The 9,524-nt window shown below is 33.3% G+C and overlaps 1 pseudogene; it reads left to right on the forward strand.

The window, feature by feature from the left end:
* The first annotated feature begins 427 nt into the window (after positions 1 to 427).
* LOC149218293 (origin of replication complex subunit 2 pseudogene) lies at positions 428 to 1,443 on the forward strand (annotated as a pseudogene).
* Positions 1,444 to 9,524: the final 8,081 nt, after the last annotated feature.

The following is a 9,524-nucleotide window of genomic DNA, read 5'->3' on the forward strand; positions in this document are numbered from 1 at the left end:
TCGATTCATATGAATCTCCCAGGATGGCATCTCAAGCATTGTTGAGGTTTATTATATATTCGTCTAGATTTTCACGCCATTCAAGTAGGAACAACATAGTCAATGTCAGAACTGCATCAACATCATAGGCTCATCTCCCACCGTCATATCTACTTCAACTTCTGCTACCTCCAAAAATTATCTATTTATAAATGACACAACAAGGGCGCTTAAAAAAGTTCACTATCCCATTCGATAATAATGCCAGAAATGATCTTCAAGTTTTTGTGACTAATAATATATGTTGAGGCTTGGTTGGACTAAAGCATGGATATTTATGATTAATTTAGGCAAGAATTGGAAAAGCTTCAACTTGGTGAAATATTGAATAGGGTAATACTATCCAATCTACAAGGTCATATAGTCAGTGTGCAGTATTGTAACTATAATGCAACAACAACAAGATGAAGTGGGCCTCTTTCTTGATATTGTTGAAGGCATCAACAGAAGTGAAGAATTTGAATTCTCTTGAAACTACTTCCTATCCAAATAAGTTGGTGGACTTTGAAAGAAGTCTGGGAAGCAAATATAAAATATTGATTGGGTTGATGAGAAAGAATTGAGGGAAGCACTTCTGGCACTAGTTCCAAAACATGTGAATGAACAAGTAGCTCTGATGGAGAGTTATAAATCTTTTTATTTTAAGTGGCCTTTTCCATTTTAGGTGTGGCTTTGGACTTCTCATGTATGGGTTTGGATCAAAAAAAAGATTTCTTGAAGACCTTGCTTCTTCAACTTTCATTGATGGTGGAGTAGTTTTGATAAATGGATACCTTCCATTTGTTAATATGAAAAGAGTTATATCTACTATTGCTAAAGTCTTATGGGATCAAGTGGACAACATATATGCAAGAAACAAGTCAAAAAATAAATAAATTACCCCACCTTTCAATCCACATTTATTGATGGAGCTGGTGGTAGTGAGATTGATTTTGTTGTATTCTTAATAACATTGATGGACCAAGCCTTAGAGAAAGTGAAGCATGACAATACCTAGTTGTTGCTGTAGTCTGATCACGAGTTCGATTTGTGGCTTTTGTTGATCATGAGAATCCACCATTATTATGGGATAAGCAAATGGACAGAGCACAATTCAAGTAGAAGTGGTATAACACCACAACATATGCACCATATACTATCGAAGGGACTTTCTTGCTTTTGATTCTTGCAAACACAGGAGCTGTGGAAAATGCACGGGCTGGAACAATTGTTTTATAGAGTTTGACCCCCAATGCATAGAGCGTCTTTAAGATACTCGTTGATTATCAACTTTTCCATGTTGAGGAACAAAGATTGCATGTTCAACGATTATATATCTTATGCAAGAAACTATTTTTTAATTATTTTTGTGAAATAAAGGAAGGGCTTTACTTCATAAACTCTATTGTTTGGTCATTGTTATGAATAATATATTCTTACAAGAAACCTAGGAGAGCACTAGAATCCCCACTCATGTACAATTTCAAATAAAAGGACCTAGCGATTATACTATAGCTCAGGTTAAGGATGTTGTTAAAAACACACTTGAAAATAGATTTATTGTTGAAGTTTCTACAAGCCAGCATCTCAAACAGACATTTAAGAATACGCTTCAATGGGGTTAAAGTCTTTGTTGATGCCATGTTGTTGGTACTCAAGACTCAAAGAAAATATGAATTATTTGTTTAAATCATCATATAATTCTCATTCATACCATTTTTTCTTTACAAAGTATTCTCTCAACAATATTCTTATTTTCAGAGTGTTCTCACAACAATATTTTGCATTGCTCTTTCAATGTTTATATGTCATATAGAGAAATTTTCACTTTGGAGCATCATTCATTCAATGTGGAGGAGCTCTAATAAGTCATATGGAGTAGCATTCAATCAATGATGCAAAACAATACATTGTAGCTTTTAAAGCATTAAAGAAATGATGACAGCTACACTGAGGACTCTTTTACAGGCTACAAGACATCTATAACCACATTCCATTGATTTTAAAGGGGGAGGTAAGTGTTATAGCACCATTTACCACCTTTGGTATTTGTGATGCTTGGTTTATGGCCTAGGGCAACCCCTCCTTCCAGACTTGGTCCAAATATTTTAAAAAAAATGTTTTATTCCCTGTACACTACTTTTCCCTGAGATAAAACCGTGGACATGCAATTTAGTCAATACCCAACCCACGTATATGTTTTAAAACACTTAAAAAAATTAAATTTCCTTAATTATGGGCGGAGTTCATGGTTTTTACCAGTTGATTACCTCCTATTGCCCGTGGCCCAACTCTTTCCCAACTAAAAAACTAATTGGGAGGAGTATAAATAGACTTCTATGGGAAGGCCTTAAGGAGTGGAAGAGATAGAGTTATTATACTGAGATTATCCCTGACTGAGTCTCAAGTATCCCTGTGCTTCAAGCACTTCCCCAAGTTTGAGGAAACCCTTGTTTACTTGATTATTGATATTCTCTCTCTTGTTTGAGATATCATGGTATTGGTTATGGAAGGAGGCTGTTGAAGATTCAGACTAGATGGATCTGGAGGACGGTTCTGCTTGGAGCCAGAAGAAGAAGACTCAGGTGAATTCTCTGGGTGTTAATTATTGCTTTCTACAATAAAAAGAAGTGATGTCTTGTTTCCACGAGTAATTGTGTTTATGCATCAGATACTAATGTAATTCATATATGAATGTTATTTTGATGTATAACTAATCATTTGCTTATATGATATAAAGTTAGTTTCATTAAAATGCTTTATCTATATACTGCTATGTATGTTCGAATTGAATAATTTTCAGGTTTGGAGAACATCACGAGTTGTAGAGGGTCTGAACCCTGTGGGATCTACCCAAACGAAGGACATTCAAGTACGATTGATCTCACATAATTTGTCGATTTAAGCATTTTGTTTGAGTTGTATGAGTGTTTCTTACTGTAGTTTGCTCTTTCTCTATTGGGGTTCCAACCCAAAGCCCTAGGGTACTTATTCCAGTAACAGTAAGCACAGGTTATGGGTAGTAATGAGAAATATGATTGGGGACAAAAGGGGGAGCCTAATTTGTTTCCATCAATGCCAAAGGGGGAGATTGTTCACAATATTATCATTGATGGAAATGGAACAACACGGGAACAACAAGCAAAGGAGAAAAAAATATCTTGATGGCATATTCATGGCTTGATGCTTGGATAATGTTGCGGGGATTGTCTAATGAAAAATTCGTGATGTGAAATTGTTGATTAAGCTTAATTGTTGTGATGAAAAGGCAAGACTCCAAGGCAAAGGAAAATATGTTGCAAAGATTGTTGTGATGCAATAATGATAAATATTGATATTTGTTGTTAGCATTAAGTTGATGCATTTAATGATTACATGTGGTTGAAATTAATATTGGATAGATTATTTATTTGTGTCCTAATATTCAAGATATGAAGAGTTTGGAAATGAATGAGTGGAAGGAAAAGAGTCAAGCCCATTCAATTCATATTCCTATGTGGGATTCAAACAACCAGAAAACTATCTTTATAAAATACATGATTTTGGAAGGCATTGAAGAGGTTAGAGTATGGGAGAATGTGAGAGAATTGATTGAACTATTATGCATTAGTTACCTTGCACATATGAAGCTGAGGGGAATCAGATTTGAAGGGATGAAGATGTAGAAATGAAGATGGAGATATGCGAACTTTATCACCAGGTAAACTAGCACATTGTTATTTCTTATTTGCATCAAGGGATGGTAGTCTCCTTTCTAAGTTGTGGCTTTATAAATATCCAATTGGAGCTAGTTGAGGTAGGAGCCTCTTGTGAGTTTTAGCCTATAGAAAACATATGGGAGTTGGAGCTTCATTGCATGTTGCATCTTGTAGAAAATTGAGGTAGTAGCCTCATGTAGGTTGGAGCCTACAAAAAATCTGATATAATAAGGAGTAGGAGATTTTCTTTCCATCGCAACAATAATAAAACCATGGTTTTCTCTTTTTATCGGTTTCCACATATATCTGGTGTCAATATATGTTGATGTAATGTTTTGATTAACTTATTACTTGATGTTCATATATTCAATATGTTGGCCATTATTTGTTAAGATGCTCATGCAATGATTTAGTTAATGAGAAAAGGGAAAAGAATTTAATGTCCATGAATATACTAAACTGATTCACCACCCTTTGAGTTTAGTCAAGTTTTCATCACACACACACACACACACACACAGACACACACACACATATATAACTTATTACTTATTACATAATATTATTATCTAATATTTATAGGATAATATAAGTATATATAATTATTATTACAATGTAGATACTTAATTTAAAATGGTATAAACTATTTATATTAACTTCCATTTAAGAAAATTTAAAGCTTCATCCAATTTTAGTTGCAACAATTATGAATGAGTAAATAATTATCATTGCTAGAGGAATGACATGTAGCCATATTAGATTTAATTATTTATTGCTTTTCTCTTTAATATATAAACTTCTTTAATAATGAGTGTAGTATAAATTAAATAGTTGGTAAATGTTGATAGACATCACAACATTTTATGATAAATCTCATATTTCTAAAATAAAAATAAAAAATCACAAAAATTAACTAAACTATAATTTTTTTATTATTATTAAAAAATTAATGAGTGGAACATATATGCATTCAAAAAAACATGTAATTAGATTCATCTTCATTTACCATAGAGATTTTTAGCATGTAAATAAGCATTGTGACAATATCATGGGTCAATATAACATTTTGTTCAATTAATCAATTTAATAAAAAATGTACAACTACTTTTGAGATAAAAATCAACCTCTAATTTATTATTAAAAAATTCCTAAAACAATTTATGAATATTAAATCTATAACATCCACTTAATAATATTAATAATTAAATTAAATTTTTGCAAATCTTATTTTAAAATAAACATACCTATCAACATAATTAAGTAAAAATTATACATAAAAAAACTTAAAATTAATCTCCACATGAAAACAATAATATAAATAATATATATTTTATAATAAAAAATAAAAAATGTTTTAAAGAAAAAAATATTGTCCTTTAAATTATAAATTTAAAAAAAATAATAATTATATCTTAAAATATGTATATCATAAGTTATAACTAATTAAATTATATACATTAAAAAGAACTAACTAATGTAATAATAAAAATATGTATAATTAAATAAAAGAGAGTAAATTATAAGTGGAATATTTTTTATATTGTAAAAATACCTATCATAAGTTCACCTGAACTTTACCATTTTCTGGGCTATATACTAAGCTCACTTTTCAGAGTAACTCTCCATTGGCTTGTACACCCATTTGTGGGAGGTGTTGGTGGCATTCTTCATCGGTCTGAAAATTGGCAAATCTCATTTTGGGCAAGGGTGGGTCCTTTATAAAGCATTATGTATACTTCATGACTCTCGAGCTTTTATTACACTTTGTATAAGAAAATAAAATTAGAAATTTTCACATGTATAGGACTCATTTGTGGTCATCTGTTTGCAAATTCACAAATCTTATTTTGGGCAGGGGTGGGGTCTTTTACAAACAATTATGCATACTTTATGACTCTCAAGCTCTTATTACACTTTGTATAAGAAAATAAAATTAAAAATCTTCACATGTATGGGGAGTCAATTGTGGTCATAAGCTAAATAAAAGGCATATACATGATAAACAATTTCTCTCTACAACTTATCTTAAGAAATATTAAAAACATACCTACTCTCTTCACAAATATATCTTTTAACCATGTATACAGCCATCCCAATCAGGAAGCCCACACACTCTCAAAATAGGATGAGAGATAGACTTTTTAACCATGTATACAGCCATCCCAATCAGGAAGCCCACACACTCTCAAAATAGGATGAGAGATAGACTTGACTTTGGAAAAAAGGAAAAAAAAAAAAAAAAAGAAAAATTCATTTAAAAGAACTCCTTGTGGTAAATATGTAAAGTTATCAGACTAGGTTTAAGAGAAAAGTCTGATATTCAACCACCAATGTACTTCTTAAGGGGTAACTTTTGTAGTTTTGAAGGTGGTCGCTGAAGCACTTTGATGGTGTACTATTTTCTGTACATGCTAATATCAAATTTGGCCTTTTTCTCGTGGAAAATTTGATTTTTTCCTTTTAAATATATATATAATTAAATAAATTATTTGAAATAAAAAATACAAATAATAATACAAATCTTAAAATAAAAGTAAAATTAAATATAAAATAAAAAGAATAAATAAAAGTAAATATAAAATAAAATAAATAAATAAAATTAAATATGTAATGATATATACTAATTAAAAAATATAATTAATTGATAAAATCTAAATTATAAGAAACTAAAATTATATATGGGAAGGAATGGCAAGAATTCAATATTCCAATCACAATCACTTTGCATAAGAAATTCATTGAGTTTTGAGAAAAATATTTGAATTAAGTAAAAAAAAATAAGTATACACAAGAGCAAGTTATTTTGCAAAACTAATTGAAATAAATAAATAAATCAATCAAAAACAAATTAAAGTTTCTCAAATTGACATAAATAAATGTATAAATATTGATAATATAAGACATATTCATCTTAAAATAGTCTATAAAAATAATTTGCTTACAATTTAATAATAACAATTTTTCTATTACAATACATTTGTAAGACTCATTGAGATTTAGAATTAAATAATAATAATAATAAAATTTGTGCAATCCATTCATTTAGTTACAGAATAAATAAGTAAGGTTTGCTACCCATAAGAAGGTTGAATGAATATACAGTGGTAAAAGAAGTAAGTTCCTCTTAGTGTATTCATCAAAAGGACATAGTGACTCAATCTATACAAATGTAATGAATGAATAAATATACCCAAAAACAAGTTCCACTTAAAATCTAAAACAAGTTCCTCTTAGTGTATTCATCAAAAGGCTATAGTGACTCAATCTATACAAGGGTAATGAATGAATAAATATACCCAAAAACAAGTTCCACTTAAAATCTAAAACACATGAGCCGTAATGAATATATAAATATGCCCAAAAACAAGGTCCACTTAAAATTTCTTCTTGAATGAATATACCCAGGGAAGAGAAATAAGTTCCTCTCACTTTATACATTAGGAGGGCATAGTCCCTCAATCTATATAACTGTAATGAATAAATATACCCAAAAACAAGTTCCACTTAAAATCTAAAACACATGAGCCTTAATGAATGAATAAATATACCAGAAACAAGTTCCACTTAAAATTTTTTCTTGAATGAATATACCTAGGTAAGAGAAATAAGTTCCTCTCACTATATACATTAGGAGGGCATAGTCCCTCAATCTATATAACAATAATGAATGAATAAATATACTAAAAACAAATTCCACTTAAAATCTAAAACTTATGCCAAAAATAGAGTGAGATGTAACAAAATCCAAACAGGAACAAAACTAGACCTCATCTGAACCCTATCAATCAATTTTCATGTTCATGAAATCCAATGCAAGAGAGAGAGTGAGAGAGGGTGAACCCTCTTCTTGCTCTCCTTCTGAAAGATTCAAATCAAATGTCCTCGGAGTCGCTCTTTGCATTGTTGAAGGGTCAGGAGGGGAGACCTGAGTGCCTGTCCTCAGAGTGGCTCTTTCCACTGTTGAAGGATCAGTAGGGGAGACTTGAATGCCGGTCCTCGGAGTCTCTCTTTCCATTGTTGAAGGATCAGAAGGGGAGACTTTAGTGCTTGATACTGCTGTAGAGGAAGACCAACCACAAACACTAGTCTGTGAGCTGGCTGTAGGAAGTATATTTTTCACTGCACCTGCTCCCACGCAATCACAAACACTAGTCTGTGAGTTGGCTGTAGGAAGTATATTTTTCACTGCACCTGCTCCCACCAACTCATTCTCATTGGGTTTATTTACCATGTGAGGCGCCGCAATTTGTCCCCAAAAGGGCATCACCATCGGCTGCGGCTGCGGCTGTTGCTGTTGCTGTAGCTGCATAACGATAGCGCAGTCTATAAGATTGGTGGGAATGATAGTGGGAATACTAAAACTACTAGCGCAGTCTATAAGATTGGTGGGAATGATAGTGGGAATGCTAAAACTAGTAGTTGACATACTCATCTTGTGATCGCTAACTCTCTGTACTCTCAATACCTCATTCATATAAATGTTAGTCGAGGGTTTTATTTGTTCAGAGATACTGGCAAACAACCCATTCTTATTGTTGTCGTGATTAGCAGGCGGAGAGGGAGAGGGAGGCGGAGTAGCGAGTCTCGTAGTGGCGGCGGGGCTGCATCTGTTGCTGTGGGCAGTGTTGAGAGGAAGCGAGGGAGGTGGGAAGTTGGTCTTTGCTGTGTCTCCTTTCAAATTTCGAAGCGAGGGAGGTGGGAAGTTGGTCTTTGCTGTGTCTCCTTTCAAATTTCTGGCGGCGTTGTCATATGCTCTCGCCGCTTCCTCGGCTGTGGGGAAGGTACCTAGCCACCTGCGTCTTTTAACGGAAGGATCTGTGATTTCAGCCCCGTATCTACCCCACGGTCTCTTTCTCACGCCTCTGTAATTCACTTCCTTCGTACAATTCACATCCGCGGCCACCACCCTCTTCCTACTATCTCTGTCAGTGGGAGCCATTGACGACTTCCTGGTACAAATGGAGTAAGATGATACCGGACCATTGAACAGACACAGTGCGGCGAAACTGTGTGATAAGTCAGCCGCAGGTCCCCTATTCTTATATGTCTTGCAACCCTTAAAAGCCAGAAGACGAATGTGGGCGGTTGTCGTAGACCAAATAGAGGATAAGCATTAAGGGTTTGTATTCCGAATTCCAAAGTGGTCACCAAACAAAGATTTCAAAATCCACAATTTTAATGTCGGGAGAAGGTTTTAGGTTCAAAATCCACAATTTTATATCGGGAGAAGGTTTTGAATTTCGTTAAGGGATGTGAATTACTCAAAACATAACCTACAAAATTACCAAGTTGTTTTCGCACCGAGTATTACGGATTTTTAATGCACAATTTTATATGGGGAGAAGGTTTTAGGTCCACCTTGGGGGGCTTTGGCAAGGAAGGTTGTGAATTTCGTTAAGGGAGGTGGATTACTCAAAACATAACATACAAAATTATTTGAAGGACTATGCGCTTTCTAAGATAGAAGGGGCATGACCCTGTGGGTTGTTGATGGGCTTATTTTCATTGGACATGCCACATTTGTGAAAGGTTTTATATAATCTTTCACTTCGTAAAAATATTGGCACTTGTTTTTAATTATTAATATTTGGAGTAGTCTTTAACGCGACTTTTTGAAAGTCTTTCCGGCGATTTTTTCCGGTGAAAATCCGGCAGTAATTTGTTGGAATCCAAGTTTGATAGCTAATTTCTGCACAATGAAAGCGTCCCAGGGGTTTTTCAGGGTGCTGAATCCGAATATGCAGTTAAAAAACCATTTTAACTGCATATTATCATGATTTCATCTCAATTTCTTCCGCCGGATTCCGT

The sequence above is a fragment of the Pinus tabuliformis genome, chromosome Q, assembly GCF_031772625.1.
Source record: "Pinus tabuliformis cultivar Carrire ecotype Pingquan chromosome Q, CPIR1, whole genome shotgun sequence".
Lineage (NCBI taxonomy): Eukaryota > Viridiplantae > Streptophyta > Pinopsida > Pinales > Pinaceae > Pinus > Pinus tabuliformis.